This window comes from Haematobia irritans, chromosome 1 (genome assembly GCF_050003625.1).
Source record: "Haematobia irritans isolate KBUSLIRL chromosome 1, ASM5000362v1, whole genome shotgun sequence".
In the NCBI taxonomy this organism is placed as follows: domain Eukaryota; kingdom Metazoa; phylum Arthropoda; class Insecta; order Diptera; family Muscidae; genus Haematobia; species Haematobia irritans.
This window is the reverse complement of record NC_134397.1, coordinates 61,810,056-61,829,659: the sequence shown is the minus strand read 5'-3', so window position 1 is coordinate 61,829,659 and position 19,604 is coordinate 61,810,056.

Below are 19,604 nucleotides of genomic sequence, written 5' to 3'. Positions count from 1 at the left end.
ACAGGCAATTAACGTCCACATGCATTATATCTAATTTTACAATTATTAATCGAGGACAGATTTTGATTAAGGAATATGTTTGTTTCGAATTTATTTCGGCATAAGCCGGCTATCATGCAAAACCTTTTTTCGGAGGGTTCAAGTGTGGTTCATTGTTGCGTTTAATGAACTGTCTAAATTTATTCTGATCATTGGTTGATAGTTTTGCTGCAAGTAGAGGATGCTGTTGAGGAAAGTGGTAATTCCGAAACGCGCGTCCATCCAACCATCTTGCAGTCTATAGGGCTTTGCCCAAATAAATTTGACAAACATTCTTTTCCTCTGTTGGTTAAGCTACACTTGTAGTTTAGTCAACCAACAATAACAAAACGAATGGAAATTTATTTCTATAAAAAATTTTGGCAATGTTTTACTCCTAAAAAAAATTTGCCAACATTTTATTTCTATAACAATTTTTATCAAAATGTTATTTCTTTATAAAATTTTGTTAAAATTTTATTTCTATAGAAAATTGTGCAAAATTTTATTTCTATCGAAATTTTGTAAAAAAAGTTTTTTTTTAAAGAAATTTTGGAAAAGTTTTATTTATATAGTAATTTTTCTCAAACTTTTACAGCTATAGAAAATTTTGTCAAAATTTTATTTCTATAGAAAAAAATTTATTTCTATACAGAATTTTGTCAAAGTTTTATTTCTTTAGATTTTTTTTTCGAAATTTATTTCTATAGTAATTTTTTTCAAAATTCCATTTCTATAGAAAAATTTATTTCTATAGAAAATTTTCTTAATTTTTCATTTCTTGGGAAATCTTTCTCAAAATTTTATTTATATAGAAAATTTTGTCAAAATTTTATTTCTATAGAAACATTTCTCAAAATTTCTACAGGTTTTATTTTCAAAACTTTATTTCTATAGAAAATTTTGTCAAAACTATATTTCTATAGAAAATTTTGTCAAAATTTTTTCTATATAAAATTTTGTCAACATTTTATTTCTATAGAAAATTTTGTCAAAATTTTATTTCTACAGAATTTTGTGCAAAATTTAATTATGTCGAAAATTTTCTCAAAATTTTATTTATATCGAAAATTTTTGTACCATTTTATTTCTATAGACAATTTTGTCGAAATTTTATTTCTATAGAAAATTTTGTTTTATTTCCATAAAAAATTTTTTCAAAATTTTATTTCATAGAAAATTTTGTTCAAATATTATTTATATAAAAAATTTTGTCACCATTTTATTTCTATAAAAAATTTTTCCAAAATTTTACTTCTATCGAAAATTTGTCACAATTTTACTTCTATAGAAAATTTGTCAAAATTTTACTTCTATAGAAAATTTTTTTCAAAATTGTGTTTTTATAGAAAATTTTGTCAAAATTTTATTGCTATAAAAAAATTTTACTTCTATAGAAAATTTTTCAAAATTTTACTTCTATAGAAAATTTGTCAAAATTTTACTTCTATAGAAAATTTGTCAAAATTTTATTTCCATAGAAAATTTTGTCAAAATTTTATTTCATAGAAATTTTTGTTAAAATTTTATTTATATAGAAAATTTTGCCAAAATTTTACTTCTATAGAAAATTTGTCAAAATTTTACTTCTGTAGAAATTTTTGTCAAAATTTTACTTCTGTAGAAATTTTTGTCAAAATTTTACTTCTGTAGAAAACTTTGTCAAAATTTTATTGCTATAAAAAGTTTTGCCAAAATTTTACTGTTATAGAAAATTTTTCAAAATTTTACTTCTATAGAAAATTTGTCAAAATATTATTTCTATAGAAAATTTTTTCATAATTTTATTTCTATAGAAAATTTTGTCGAAATTTTATTTCTATAGAGAATTTTGACAAAATTTTGTTTCTATAGAAAATTTTATCAAAATTTTATTTCTTTAGATTTTTTCAAAATTTATTTCTTTGGATTTTTTTCAAAAGTTATTTCTATAGAAATTTTTTTTTAATTTTTCATTTCTAGGGAAATCTTTCTCAAAATTTTATTTATATAGAAAATTTTGTCAAAATTTTATTTCAAAACTTTATTTCTATAGAAAACATTGACAAAATTTCATTTACATAGAAAATTTTGTCAAAAATTTTTTCTACAGATTTTTTCAAAATTTATTTCTGTTTTTAATTTTACTTGCATAGAAAGTTTCTCAAAATTTTATTTATATAGAAAATGTTGGCACCATTTTATATCTATAAAAATTTTTGCCAAAGTTTTACTTCTATAGAAAATTTGTCAAAATTTTACTTCTATAGAAAATTTGTCAAAATTTTATTTCTATAGAAAATTTTGCCAAAATTTTATTGCCATAAAAAGTTTTGCCAAAATTTTACTTCTATAGAAAATTTTTCAAAATTTTACTTCTATAGAAAATTTTTCAAAATTTTACTTGTATAGAAAATTTGTCAAAATTTTATTTCTATAGAAAATTTTTTCAAAATTTTATTTCGATAGAAAATTTGGTCGAAATTTTATTTCTACAGATTTTTTTCAAAATTTATTTCGTTTTTTTAATTTTACTTGCATAGAAAGTTTTCTCAAAATTTTATTTATATAGAAAATTTTGGCACCATTTTATTTCTATAAAATATTTTGCCAAAATTTTACTTCTATAGAAAATTTGTCAAAATTTTACTTCTATAGAAAATTTTGTCAATTTTTTTTTTTTATAGAAAATTTTGTCAAAATGTTATTGCTATAAAAAGTTTTGCCAAAATTTTACTTCTATAGAAAATTTTTCAAAATTTTACTTCTATAGAAAATTTGTCAAAATTTTATTTCTATAGAAAATTTTTTCAAAATTTTATTTCTATAGAAAATTTTGTCGAAATTTTATTTCTATAGAAAATTTTGTCAAAATTTTACTTATATAGACATTTTCTCAAACTTTTATTTCTGTAGAAAATTTTGTCAACATTTTTTTTTCCATAGAAAATTTTGTCAAAAGTTTATTTTCATAGAAAATGTTTTTAAAATTATTATTATTTATTTGGAAAATTTTGGCAAATTTTTTTCAATCTACCACACATTAACTAAGAATGGCTGAAAGAGGAGGTTCTTCGCTTCATTTCTAACGTAGGATGGCCATCAAAATCTCGGGATATCAATCTATTGGACTTTTCCGCCTGGGACATTTTGCATAGTAAGGTCGATCATTTCAAAACGGCGCTTCACCGGAATCCTACTTTGTGCATTGCTTAGCATTTCCGCCTTGTATATTACGGGCCGTGGGTTCAATCGCAGTTACGATTGAACACAAAAAATAGTTTTTTCAGGGGTTGATTGTCCTCTCTCAGTAACGCCGGTGAAATTGCTGAGTTTCTCAAATGATATCTAAGTGTTTGTTCTCTAAATTGTTGTGGTTCTCTTAATTATTCTTACACATCAAAAAAAAATTCTGATTCAATCACGAAATTAATTGATCCAATTAATTTTTTAATTGAAATGTCTTCAATCACAGAAATGATTAATTAAAAAACTAATTGATCCAATTAAAAAATTAATTGATACTATTAATGTTACATTCGAAACGCACGGGTTGGTACTTGAAGTGAAACTAACACTATTTATTGAAAATTATCTTAACTCTACTATTTACATGTTGATATTTTTGGTACTAAAATTATAGTTGTAATTCATGGTATGGATAGTACAGAAAAATTATAAAATATACCGATAGCTGTCAATAAATAAGAATTAATATTTGTCATTGATTTTTGTTCCAATTAAAAATTTGTTGAATCAATTAAATTTTTAATTTGAATATTTTTTAAAGCTCAAAGTAAGTAAAGATTTGTAAAAAAGTAAGTATCACATTGGACTGAATAGTCTAAGTGAGTCTGAAATATCGGGCTGCCACTATACCTAACCTAACCTAAGTAAAGATGCCAACTTTTACCGCAAAAATAATATACTTTTCTTGCAAGTAAACTTTAGTATTCCAAACGATGTTCGTTGGTATAAATTTTACTTTGGGAGCAAAAAAAATTGTTTTATTATAATAAACAATTTTCTGATTAAATCACGAAATTAATTGATCCAATTAATTTTTGAATTGAAATGTCTTCAATCACAGAAATGATAGTATCAATTAAAAAATTAATTGACAGTCAATTACAATTAATTGATACTAATTTATGTGATTGATTTTTATTTCAATTAAAAAATTTGTTGAACCAATTAAATTTTTAATTGAATATTTTTTAAAACTCAATAAAGATTTTAATTGGAAAAATTGTCGTCAATTTTTTTCTGTGTAATAGTAATAATTTCGAGGTGTATGTAGTAAATCCACGAAAATAGAAGGATGTAACATAGCACACCCAATATTATTGTATAAATAATCCATTATGCCACAGATGGATGACATAGACTAATAATTAACTTGAAGAAGGGAAACAAAACAGATGTTCTCTTTATGATATCTGCTATATTTGTCATAATAACAGTTAACAGAACTTTTGCCCATACTCTACGTAACAATAGTAGGCCACCTAGCTAACCTTTAGCCAACTAAATACTTGTGTGGGTTTGCTAAACATCCCCAGTATACCATCTAAAAATCTAGTTACCCACCTAGCTTTCTACCTGTCTGCCTCGACAACCGTTGTTATTTTCTCCATAAAGCTTTAGTTCATTATCCTGGCTGGTTGTTGTTGGTGTAATTGCTAGCTTGTCTTTGCTTTAGAACTAAATAGTCAGTCGGTCAATTGCTAGGATACGCTAGGACTACTACACTGGCAACACCCAAAACAAATCCAATACCAAGCAACCACAGCCATCAAGAATAGTCGTTCAACGGACGCAAAAGGTACCGAGTGCTTTATTGTTAATGGAATATCGAAAACGGCCATTTTTGAAATATTGTCCAAGCATTTAGACCCAGGACAATGGGTGCTATATCATAGAAGAACAATAAAAAAAGGACTAAATTAACTAATGACAGTGACATAAAAGACATTTGATATACACACGCGCGCACACATACACATCAAATATACAAAAAAAAAAACGACACTTGTGACATGTGAAGCAGGGGGGATGGAGAAACTCCTTGAATATGGAAATAAAGACAAAAAAACTCCCTTATAAAAAATCAATAATCTCACAAACAAAAAAAAGTGGAATAAAAAAAATGCTAACCATATAATTGGCCCAGTAAAAAATTTCAAAATTTCGTTAAAAAACAAGGACATATACATTTGCATTAGTAACGAATAATTTCGTTAAACTATGAGAAAAAGTGCATTATGTGGCCTAATTGTCAACGTCATCTGCATCACCAAGACTACCAATAGCAACAACAACAACAACAACAATAAGAGCATATATATGGATGGCTACTACCACTAATCGTCCAACCCACAATGACGTTTAGTCAAAAAATTTATAAAATAAAAACTTTTACTAAACGTTTTTGTATGATCCTTACAGTGAAATTAACTAAAGAAAATTTTAGTAATTTTAAATGACGCGCTTTCGTCAGTGTTTCTTTAATGGATATCCTTAATTATTGATGATTACGAAACTTTTGCCAAAACAAAAAAAAAAAACAGGTTTACTCCAAGTGACATCCAGTGATTACAAATGACGGTGTTAATGCTTTTGAAACTTTTTTCATAGTAGTCTCTGTCATTCTTAATGACACCACCACCGCTATATGCGGGTGTGTGTGGGTGAGTTTTACAATTACGTGATTATAGCCTCAAACCAATATTCGACATATCAAGAAAGAGGCGCACTTCTAAGAGAGTTCCTGTGTGTACGTGTGTTTTTGTTGAGAGCGAGAGAGTGAGGCTCTTCGTTGGGTATGAGTATCGACAAATGGTCAATGAATAATTCAAGTAAGTATACATTTGAATAGACACATACACATGTGCATACACCTTTTGGGTTCCATTCAATGCTTATATGGGAAGGGGGGGTGGGGGTGGTGAGTCCATAATTGATTAAAACATTAATTTTGAATAATATCATGATTTTTTATAGTCGATTATTTTCCAATTTAATTGTTTAGAATTGGGTTTCTCTTCTATAGTTTCAAATAAAAGCTTTTTGCAGTAATAATCGAATGTAGGTTGTTGGTTGTCTAGCAACACAGGTTAGTTTTCCATAATAGAATTGATTTTCCAAAGAAATTGTGTATATGGAACCTGCCCAATATATGTACACAGATAAAAAGACATTTTTTTTTTGATCCAATCACAAAATTAATTGAGTTACTTAATTTTTTGATTGAAATTCAATCATGGAAATGGTTGTATCACTCAAAAAATTAATTATACATAAAACAAGTATATACATCAGTAAGTTCGGCCGGGCCAAATCTTAAATACCCACCACCATGATCCAAATATTAGGGTTTCCGGTGAAATTTTGAGGAGGGCTTGAGGACTCTTCCCGAAGATAAATTTTAAGATTTCACCTATGAGGACTATATCAGATTCTGGATTTATAAGAACCATTTTTGTTTGAGTTTTAGAGGAATCATTAACATCTCTTGTAAGTGTGCAAGGAAATTATAAAATAACGTCTTGATTTGAAATCTTAGGTTAGGTTAAAGTGGCAGCCCGATTAAGATTCAGGCTCACTTAGACTATTCAGTCCATTGTGATACCACACTAACTAAAAGTACCTATTACAAATGGGCACTTCTAGTTTTAACCGTTGAACCTTCTCGATTATTTTCTTCTGTTGAACCAACCAAATTGTTCCAAAAACATTAGCAGACTGCTTAAGTTAACGTTTTCCAGGTCCGCCAGTAATCTGAAGCTATATGCCCCTAAAATTTGCAGGACACTCACACAAGAGGTGTTTTATTGATTCATTTTCCTCCCCATCATGACAGCTCATACAATAGTCATTATACTTCGCACCAATAGTTTTTGCAAAATCGCCTATCAAGCAGCGACCCGTTATAGCAGATATCAGGAGTGATATCTGGCGTCTCGAGAACACTAGCATATCTAGTGTACGGTTTAAGTTTAAATGGGGCCATATTTGCTTGGTGTCGTTACAACCCTTACAATTCTCCCATCGAACATTTGCCATCATGACAGCCTTCTCACGCAGTAAGAGCTTGCAGGTAGCCAGAGGCATACCAACAGTTCCTAGCCTTGCTAGCTCATCTGCTTCGCAGTTCCCCGGTATGTTCCTATGGCCAGGCACCCATATTAGGTGAATATTGTGCTGCTCAGCAGTGCTGCCGCTAGTGAAAAATTGCGTGAAGTAGATTTTGGAAAAAAGTGGAGTAGATTGAATAAAATTGAAGTAGCATACATTTTTGAAAACAAAACAATAGAATTTATTTTATTATACCCTCCACCATAGGATGGGGGTATATTAACTTTGTCATTCCGTTTGTAACACATCGAAATATTGCTCTATATATTCTGGGTCTTTGTGAAATTCTGAGTCGATCTGAGCATGTCCGTCCGTCTGTTGAAATCACTCTAACTTCCGAACGAAAGAAGCTATCGACTTGAAACTTGGCACAAGTAGTTGTTATCGATGTAGGTCGGATGGTATTGCAAATGAGCCATATCGGTCCACTTTTACGTATAGCCCCCATATAAACGGACCCCCAAATTTGGCTTGCGGGGACTCTAAGAGAAGCAAATTTCATCCGATCCAGCTGAAATTTGTACATGGTTTCAGCATATGATCTCTAACAACCATGCAAACATTGGTCCACATCGGTCCATAATTATATATAGCTCCTATATAAAACGATCCCCCGATTTGGCTTTCGGAGCCTCTAAGAGAAGCAAATTTCACCCGATACGGCTAAAATTTGGTACATGGTGTAAGTATATGGTCTCTAACAATTACGCAGAAATTGGTTCACATCGGTTAATAATTCAATGATTAAAACCGCTGTTCATCGTAATTAAAGGAATAGGAAAAGCAATTAGGTAATATGGGAAAATTTTTAAAAATTTGAAGCAGAACAAAAAGTGAAGCAGATTTTTGGAAGAAGGAGTGACGAAGTAAATTTTGTGAAAATGAAGCAAAATACTTCGATTGAAGTAGTTGCGGCAGCACTGCTGCTCAGCCATCTCATTGAGAGATTTGTGGCAGTCGATAGCCGTTTTCGAGTTAAGGAACACAGAGTCCAAGGATTTTATTGCAGGTTGACTTCTGAGTATATATTAATGCCAATATTGCTTGGACCATTACTTCTCAGCCAATTCACCACTTCTCTTATTGCTAATATTGCAGCCTGTAAAACACTACAGTGATCAGGTAATCTTTTCGCTATTCGAAGTTCCAGATCTTTAGAATATACTCCAAAACCCACTTGGCCATCCAATTTGGAGCCATCAGTGTAGAAATCTATATATCTTTTATTTCCCGGGGTCCGTGTACATCACGCCTCACTGTTGGGAATTAGAGTCTCAAACTTTTAATCCACTACGTTAGGCACATCTGGCATTATTTTGAGGACCGAACTGTGACCGTAACTTTTTTCCGACCACAGCGATAGCTCAGCCGTTGTTGCAGCTGACTGTTTGGCCAAAATGTCTAAAGGCAATAGATGCAGTATGACATTAAGGGAGTTTGTTCCTGTCTTGCTGAATGCACCTGAGATACACAAGCACGCCATACGCTGAACTTTGTCTAAACTTGTCGGCTGGTGAAGTGCCGGCCACCAGACTACAACACCATATAGCATTATAGATCTAACCACTGCCGTGTATAACCAATGCACAATTTTTGGTTTTAGTCCCCACTTTTTCCCTATTGCATTTTTGCACGAGTATAAAGCTACCGTTGCTTTCCTCGCCCTTTCTTCAATATTAAGCTTAAAGTTCAGCTTCCTGTCCAAAATAACGCCAATGTATTTTGCACACTCCCTAAAGGGAATTTCAATACTCCCTAAGGAAATAGGTCTAACCGTGGGAGTTTTGCGATCTCTGCACTACATGACTATTTCTGTCTTTGCAGGATTTACCCCAAGACCATTATCTTTCGCCCATTTCTCAATCACCCGGAGGGCTCTCTGTATAATATCTCTAACTGTTGATGGGAATTTTCCCCTGACTGCTAGCGCCACATCATCTGCGTATGCCACCACTTGTATCCTTTCTTTCTCTAGGGAAACCAGAATGTCGTTTATAGCAACATTCCAAAGAAGAGGTGATAGAACTCCTCCTTGAGGAATGCCTCTGTTCACATACCTTTGTATGTTTGCTTGTCCTAGTGTGGCTGAAATGCGTCTCTTCCTTAGAAGTTCGTCTAACAGCCTAAGTATACCTGGATCAACATTCAGAGTTGTCAGTCCATTTAATATCGAGCTCGGATGGACGTTATTGAACGCCCCTTCGATGTCTAGAAATGCCACGATTGTGTATTCTTTGACAGATAGTGAGCTTTCAATAAAGCTGACTAGTTCATGTAATGCGGTCTCAGTAGACCTGCCCTTCGAGTATGCATGTTGTCGTTTCGAGAGCAAACTTGAATCGACGCTAGTTCTAAGATAAATATTTATCATCCTCTCCAGAGTCTTAAGTAGGAATGATGATAAGCTGATTGGTCGGAAATCCTTCGCATTCGAGTGAGAGGCTTTTCCCGCTTTAGGTATGAAAACGACTTTTGATTCTCTCCACTTTCGTGGAATATATGCTAAGTTGATACATCCTATATATATCGCCGACAACCAGGGGATAATTCTGTCAGCCACTTGTAACTCCGCCGGAGTAATTCCAGACGTACATCGTTTTAGAATTTCTCCCTGATCAAGAATATATATACTTTATATAGTCGGAAATCGATATTTCGATGTGTTACAAACGGAATGACAAACTTATTATACCCCCGTCACCATTCTATGGTGGTGGGTATATATAGTACAGGGTGGTTGATACGTAATGCAACAAAGTAAAAATCTACATTCTTCCCTTTTTTTATACCATGTGCCGCTCTGTGGACCATGGTATTATAAGTTAGGTCATATGTTTGCAACACCCGGATTTAGACGATATAGCCACCCCAGCCAAACAAATTTGAACAAACATTTCTTTTTAAGAGCATCCCAGGACCACTTTTCTCCACTTCCACTTTTTTCCACTTCCGATGAAGTTTTCTTGGTGCAGTCTTATAAAATACGCTATTTGACGGTTTAAAGTGAAATTTTAATTTTTGGGCAATGAAAAGTCACAAAAAAATAATAGAAAATCTGAAAAATAAAAAAATTAAAAAAAAAACAAACAAACAATAAAATATAATTAATATTTTCGCCCTCGCGGCCATTTGTACCATTTGTGGCTGTTGACTTATTTACTTCCATCGAAGTTCTTTCGAGAAGGTTTTGCAATTACTTAGAGGAAACCACCTCAGCTTTCACACAAAGAAAAAGTTGATATCTGTATCCGTTCAAAAGTTGCAAAATTATTTCCAAAAAAGCGATTTGGAACCACTGTTCATCGTCTTACTCCTCTTGGATAGTTCTCCGGTCTTTTTCTCATCTGGGTCGTCTCATAGTATTTTCGTCATCCTTTCGGTCATTGCCATTGATCCACATCGCTTTATGTGTCTCCCGTGCCTATTCATCCAACTCGGCCCACATGGCTTCTATGGGCTTTTCGTCCTCCAAATCAATTTCCCTATGTGTTCAAACTCGTATCGCCCGTTCACTTGCCTTTACGTTTCCTCTTATTCCGACATGACCTACATGATGCGGATCCTGCCATATGGTCACACTAGACATATATTTGACCAAACTGAGAGTCAGACTTTTTTCCTGGACCATTTTTTAAATATCTGGATAACGTTTTTGGAAAATACTTGTGATGTTTACTGATTTGACTGTGGCGGCGAATTGTTTTTTTTTTATTTCTGTCAAATATTTGCCCAGTGTGACCGTACACTTAATGAGCCTGGAATATCAGGCTGCCACTATACCTATCCTTACCAAAGTAGTTTTTGTACCACAACCCAAGTAATTCGATTATGGATGTAATTCTTTAGTAGAACTGTTGGATGCTACATAAGATTCGACCTGGCCGTATATACTTTTTATAGGCTAAATATCTAATGCACCTTAAGACTCTGGAGAGGCTGATAGATATTTATCTTAGAACTTGCATTGATGCAATATTGAGCACGAAACAGGCAACATGCTTTCTCGAAGGGCAGATCTATTGAGACCGCATTGCATTAACTAGTCAGCTTTATCGAAGGCTTAATATCTGTACAATTTTGGCTTTTCTAGACATCGAAGGAGCATTCAATAACGTCCATCCGAGCTCTATATTAAATGGATTGACAACTCTGAATGTTGATCAGGGAACACTAAGGCTGTTAGACAAACTTTTAACGAAGAGATGTATTTCAGCCACACAGGAGTTCTTTCATCTCTTCTTTGGAATGTTGCTATAAACAACCTTCTGATTTCCCTAGAAGGTTGTTTATACCAGGGATAAATTCCCATCCACAATTAGAGATACATATTGTACAGAGTCCTCCGAATGACTCAGAAGGGGGCGAGGGAAAATGGTCTAGGGGTAAATCCTGCAACGACGGAACTAGTCATGTACTGCACATAAGACAAAATTCCCACGGTTAAGCCCATCTCTTTAGGGGTATTGAAATTCCCTTCGGTGAGTATGCAAAATACCATGAGGTTATATTGGACAGGAAGCTGGGCTTTAAGTTTAATATTGCAAAAATGACGAGAAACGCCACGGTAGGTAGACATGGGTAGACATGTGCACTGGATGTACACTGTACACAGTGGTTGGACCTATAATGCTGTATAATGTGTACGGGAGCCACTGTGGTGCAATGGTTGCATGCCCGCCTTGCATACTCAAGGTCGTGGGTTCGATTCCTGCTTCGACCGAACACCAAAAAGTTTTTCAGTGGTGGATTATCCCACTTCAGTAATGCTGGTGACATTTCTGAGGGTTTCAAAGCTTATCTAAGTGGTTTCACTCAATGTGGAACGCGTTCGGACTCGGCTATAAAAAGGAGGTCCCCTGTCATTGGGCTTAACATGGAATCGGGCAGCACTTAGTAATAAGTGAGAAGTTCACCAATGTGGTATCACAATGAACTGAATAGTCTAAGTGAGCCCGATACATCGGGCTGTCACCTAACCTAACCTATAATGCTGTATGGTATTGTTATCTGGTGGCGGGCACTTCAGCAACCAACAAGATTAGATTAAGTTCAGCAAATGGCTGCTTGTATATCTCAGGTGCATTCAGCAAGACAGGAACAGATGCTCTTAATGTCATGCTGCATCTATTGCCTTTGGACATTTTGGGCAAACAGTCGGCTGCAACAAAGGCTGTGAGGTTACTCGAGCTATCGCTGTGGTCGGAAAAACGGTAGATTTCTATATAACGATGGCTTCAAATTGGATGGACAAGAGGATTTAGGAGTATATTCTAAAGACCTAGAACGAAATGACCTGAAACTAGCAATAAATAATACCCTGTTCCACAGTGTGGCGCAGGGTATAAATAGGCATATTGGCTGATGTTGGCATTAAGATATACACTCTCTGAGTCAACCTGCAATAAAATTGTTGAACTCTGTGTTCCTTAACTTGAAAACGGCCATTGACTGCCGAAAATCTCTCAACGAGATGGCCACAAGAATATACCAGGGAACAGCGAAGCAGAGAAGGCTGTTATGATGCCAATAGTCCGATGGGAGAATTTCAAGCGTAATAATGACACCAAGCAATTATGGCCCAATTTAAACCTAAACCTTACACTAGATATGCTAGTGCTTTCAAGACGTCATATCTGCTATAACGGGTCGCTGACTGATAGGCGAGTTTGCAAAAACTATTGGCGTGAAGTATAATGACTACTGTATGATATGTCATGATGCGGAGGAAAAACAACCAAACAAAAATTGATGATAATCGAATTTTTTATAGAAAATTTGATGGCAATCGAATTTATTCAATAATTTGAATTTTTATAAAAACAAGTAAGTAAAGTAGAAAGTCGGGCGGGGCCGACTCTAAACTACCATTACAGAATTAGTAATCATAAGCATTTGTGGGGAAACATATAGGTCTGGGAGATAAACCGCAGTTACATATTTAAGAAAATTAAGGGGTACATGTCTATGGGTGCTTTGTGTCAATCTGACTATAGCTCATAGTAAATGTTGCCAGGGAAAATGTTCGGTTTACCCTACAAGGACAAAAAAGTTCCCTACTTTCCCATACGTTCCCAAACAATTTTCCCTACTATATTTTTCGTTAGATTTAAAAAATTTTACAAAACAAAAATGGTTCTAAGTACTTTATAATCTTAAAACATGAATATGCAACGTATATAACTTAGAATATAAATTTGTATTATCACCACGGTTGCCACAGTTGGTAGAATTCTACCCAAATTAGTAATCTTTTTTGTTAAATCTCTATAAAAATAAAATTTTGGAAAAGTTTCTATAAACAAATTTTTGTGAGAAATTTTTCTATAGAAATAAAATATTGGCAATAAATTCTATAGAAATAAAATTTTGAGAAAAAATTCCACAGAAATAAAATTTTGAGAAAATTTTTTATAGAAATAATATTTTGAAAAAAAAATCTATAGAAATAATATGTTGACAAAATTTTCTACAGGAATAAAGTTTACCACACATTGTTAAAGATCAAGCCTTGCCGGCTTCTAATTTCCTCCTATAGAGCCACCAAAATGTAAAAATTATTACAAATTTTGTTGAGTGAAATTGTCCCTACATTGTGGTCCTAGGTCCCTACAAGACGCTAAATATTAGAAAAACCCTACATATAGGGAATTTCCCGTACTGGCTGTGTTGATATTGCGCCTACGGAGTTAGTATGCCACTAATATTGAGCCCATTATTAAAAAAGAGAAAATCGTTAAATTAGTGTGGGTAATAAATACAAATTTGTAAAAATCGAGCAATATTCTTATGTAAGAGCTACAAGAACGTATAAGTACGATCGGCCAGTACATCAAAATTTGAAATTTGAGCAACATTGGTTAATAAATAAGAGTACTATGGCCAAATTTGGGAAAATCGAGCGATGCATATATATGGAAGCTATATCTAAATTTGAACCAATTTGCATAATATTTTGCGGGTTTGATTAATACCACAAAAGGTTACCTTGTGCAAGATTTGAGTAAGATCAGTTACGAAATGAGGCCTGTATGGTCAAACATAAGGTTATAAGGGCGAATTTTTCAAAATCGGGCGATACATATATGGGAGCTATATCTAAATGTGAACCGATTTCGATGAAATTTTGCACATATAGTTAGTACTATAGAGGACTGGAGCTAGCCAACTTTTAGTAAGATCGGTTAATAAATAAGGGTTCTATTGCCAAATTTGGGAAAATCGGGCTATACATATATATGGGAGCTATATCTAAATCTGAACCGATTTCGACGATTTTTTGCACACATAGTTAGTGCTATAGAAGACTACATTTAGCCAAATTTGGGTAAGATCGGTCTATAAATAAGGGTTTTACTGGCAAATTTAGAAAAATCGGGCTGTACATATATATGGGAGCTATAGCTAAATCTGAACCGATTTCGATGATTTTTTGCACATATAGTTAGTGCTATAGAAGATTATATTTAGCCAACTGTGAGTAAGATCGGTTGATAAATAAAGGTTTTGTGCCAAATTTGGGAAAATCGGGCGATACATATATATGGGAGCTATATCTAAATCTGAACCGATTTATATAAAATTTTGCAGAATTGAAGGGCCATGGAAAATATTACCTTTTGGCAAGTTTGGTGACAATCCGTTTGAAAAAACGCGCAAAGTGACCCCATTTGTCGAAATCGTGCGATACATATATATGGGAGCTATATCTAAATTTGATCCGATTTCTTCCAAATTCAATAGCGTTCGTCCTTGTGCCCAAAAAACTCCCTGTACCAAATTTCATCAAAATCGGTTAATAATTGCTACCGGAATCCTGTGAACAACAAATACATGGACAGACGGACGGACGGACACCAAGCGCTAGATCGACTCAGGAGGTGGTTCTGAGTCAATCGGTATATATTTTATGGGGTCTAAAATCAATATTTCTGGTAGGCACATTTTTTGGCCGATCAAACTTATTATACCCTGACCACTAAGTGGTTTAGGGTATAAAAATTGATGAATTTTTAGATTAATAGAATTCTATTCGTTTTGCACAAAATTTTAGGATAATCAATTTGTATACCCTGCGCCACACTGTGGAACAGGGTATTATAAGTTAGTGCATATGTTTGTAACACCCAGAAGGAGACGAGATAGACACATGGTGTCTTTGGCAAAAATGCTCAGGGTGGGCTCCTGAGTCGATCGACTTCAAATTTGGCACAAGTATGTGTTTTGGCTCAGAATAGAACCTTATTGATTTGGGAAGAAATCGGTTCAGATTTAGATATAGCTCCCATATATATATTTCGCCCGATATGGACTTATATGGTCTCAGAAGCCAGAGTTTTACCCTAATTTGCTTAAAATTTTGCACAAGAAAAACAATTAGTACTATAGTCAAGTGTGCCAAATTTTATTACAATCGGTTCAGATTTAGATATAGCTCCCATATATATCTTTCGCCCGATATGGACTAATACGGTCCCAGAAGCCAGAGTTTTACCCCAATTTGGTTGAAATTTTGCACTAGTAGTATAATTAGTAGTGTAGTCAAGTGTGCCAAATTTTATTGAAATCGGTTCAGATTTAGATATAGCTCCCATATATAGCTTTCGCCCGATATGGACTAATATGGTCCTAAAAGCCAGAGTTTTGGCCCAATTTGGTTGAAATTTTGCACAGGGAGTAGATTTGGCATTGTTGCTATGCGTGCCAAATTTGGTTGAAATCGATTCAGATTTAGATATAGCTCCCATATATATCTTTCGCCCGATATGCACTTATATGGACCCAGAAGCCACAGTTTTATCCCGATTAGCTTGAAATTTTGCACAAGGAGTAAAATTGGTGGTATAGTCACGTGTGCCAAATTTGATTGAAATCGGTTCAGATTTAGATATAGCTGCCATATATATTTTTCGCCCGATATGGACTTATATGGCCCCAGAAGCCAGAGTTTTTGCCCAATTTGGTTGAAATTTTGCACTAGGAGTACAATTAGTAATATAGTCATGTGTGCCAAATTTGATTGAAATCGGTTCAGATTTAGATATAGCTCCCATATATATGTTTTTCTGATTTCGACAAAAATGGTAAAAATACCAACATTTTCCCTGTTAAATCGCCACTGCTTAGTCGAAAAGTTGTAAAAATGACTCTAATTTTCCTAAACTTCTAACACATATATATCGAGCGATAAATCATAAATAAACTTTTGCGAAGTTTCCTTAAAATTGCTTCAGATTTAAATGTTTCCCATATTTTTTTCTTTTGTTTTCCACCCTAGTGCATTAGCCAACTTAAATTTTTGATCTATAGATTTTGTAAAAGTCTATCAAATTCTGTCCAGATCGAGTGATATTTAAATGTATGTATTTGGGACAAACCTTTATATATAGCCCCCAACACATTTGACGGATGTGATATGGTATCGAAAATTTAGATCTACAAAGTGGTGCAGGGTATAATATAGTCAGCCCCGCACGACTTTAGGCTTTTCTTACTTGTTTTTATAGAAAATTTTATGATAATCGAATTTTTATAGAATATTTGAGATAATCGATTTTGTATAGAAAATTTTGTGATGGTGGAATCTGTATTGAAAATTTGGCCATTTTTTATGATATTCAATTTTTTAGAAAATTTGTTGATAATCGAATTTATACGAGTATAAAGAATTGACGATAATCTCATTTTTTTTTGTGGAAACTTAGAGCACAAACGTTTATTTGTAGAAAATTAATAAGTCTAAAATGGAGATTGGTTATAAACTTTCCTCAACACCGTATCTATTTATGCCCAATTTAAGCGCATGATTTCAGTAAAGAGAAAGACGGACATCAACAATTTCCATGTTATACAAACGTAAAAATTATGTCCCTTAATTATAAGGAAGGTAAAATAAAATGTGTCACACTGATGAGTAACAATCTACTAAGCGTGATTACATTTTAATGAGCATTAAATATTTAATTCTCTGTTTTTTTTGTTCAGTCTCATGCATGGAATTAAATGCTATTTCATTTGGAACTAAACATATAGTCCGTGAAACTTTTATTTTAATTTATACCTTAGACCAGGACATTTGTTCTGCTCACATCACCTCCTCCCTCAGCAGGGTTTTATACCATATGAACCAGAGAATAGGAAAAATTATGATATGGTTGAATCATTGAATACATTATAAGTGGTATTACCTGTGTACAATGCCAACCCAAGGAATTCCCGTGGTCATTAATCAATGTCATAAATTCCCCTGCAATTGCCTCCAGTACTACTAGCCCTGGGAGAAAAGTTTCAAACACCATTTGCTAATAGAAAAGTTCAACAAATCGATGGAGGAGTTGCTCAAATCCAGCCCTCAAATAAAAAAAAAAAAAAACCTGGAATAAAAACTCATTTCTTTAATGAATTCCTCTATGTTTGCCCCCCAATTATAGAGAGCGAGAATCATTCGGAGTTTTGGGGAAATAAAACGAAGAAAACTTAAGCAAATTGAAAGAAATTAGAAAAAGAAAACTTTTCATTTGAATAAAATCAGAATTGTGAGGAAGGATACTCTGGTTCTCTTAATTTATGACTAACTACGATTTGAAAAAAAGTTTTTTTTTTTCGTATGACATGGCATTTTGAAGTTGAAATCAATGTGATAAGGATGATTGCAAAACTCGTATTCCATGGCAAAAGGATACTTCATTAAGTTTTGAAGTCATTTAGTATAACAGCGAACTGGTCATTTTAGTCTATGGTGAAACACAAAGTTTACATTTCATTAAAATCAGACAACTCTAGAGGAAACCTAATGGCCTTTTTTGAGGAAAATATACAAAGAGGGCTAACTTTTTTCTAGGCACTTGAGTAAAATGTCAACACGTCTCTCCAGAAATGTCATCAAGAGATCAAAGCAAAACAAGTAACATATATACGGTCATAAGTTCGGCCAGCCCGAATCTTATGTACCCTCCACATTGGATTGCGTAGAAACTTCAACCAAAGGCGGTCGTCCACAATTGAATTACTTGGGTTGCCGCCAATGGCAAGGCATCTTAAAACTTCTTAACATCATCTTCTAAATTGTAAGTTAGTCCATGCGGTATAAATATTAGACAAAAGAAAGGTCGATTAAATACATTTATATTCAGTTCCTGGCCGGAATATATAGAAAAGAAATAATTACGAACCGATATGAACTTTTGTGCGGTAATTATAGAGCCAAAATTGAAATATGGGGGGTCGCTTTATGTGGGGTCTATATACAATTACGAACACAAGTCTACCACAAATGGCAGATTTTGTACTGTTTGGTAGTTTGGTCGATTGGTAGAATTCTTGATAATTTGGAAGATTTTGCAAAATATTCCTCTCCAACTAAGAGGTGCTTCATAAATTTCTATAGAAATAATATATTGGCAAAATTTTGTACAGAAATAAAGTTCTGGCAAAATTTTCAAATTTGACCAGAAGTCAATTCTGGGGATCGGTTTATATGGGGGCTATATATAATTATGGACCGATATAGACCAATTTTTGCATGGTTAGAGACCACACTGAAAAAATATTGTCGTGAGGTCAAAGATTTCATGTCTTTAAAATACGAATACAAATTTTGCTTAGCATAGAAGACGCATTTCTCTAAAATAAAGTTATTTTCCTTGTCCAAAAGTCGATAAACTTTTCAATGAAGTCATATTGTCCTTATAATTAAGTGATTTGACTTAAAAATGGGTATCTTAACATGAAAGAAAAAATTTATAGGCTAAGGTCAACTTGACTTTAATAATTCAAAAAAATTCTTTAAATTTAATGAAATTGTCTTTAAATTTGTTGTCTTTTTGCATTTTGACTACAAACCAAAAAATCGTTCAAATATAGGACATGTTTTTCAAAACTTTATTTTAAATAAGTTGTTTACTTCAAACATAGCATAATTTCTACTGGAAGTCGAGTCCTAATTTGGAAAATAAAGTTGCCGTTAACTCGTTTTTAAAGGACTTTGATATCATATGAAGAAAAAAAGCTGAGAAAGCGAAAAATTAAAATTTGCTTCCTAGAAGCAAGTACACAAAACTCAAATTTACACAGAAAAAAAAGTGTCTTGTAAATTTAAGGACCATTTTGACTTCCACATAGTTCAACAAATTTACTGTAATATAGTTCATTTTTCGTAACCACAACGAAAATTAACTTAGCTAAAGCAAAACTTATAAAAATTCAGTAAATGTTTTTTAGTTCACTAACTACGAAATGGGAAGGATTTTTCCTTAAATAAATTTCCAACACAGTAGTTAATGCATCGTTGATTCTATTATAAAAATACATGGGCAATATAAAAATCTTACTACGAAATGTGGACAATTTACTAAGAAAAAATTTTGTATGGAAAAAAATTTTTGTAGTAAAAATTAACTTAACGACATTACCGATTCGTACGATGACTACCCACAGATTATTTCCCTTTTTATTATATGTTGGAGTGTTTTTAC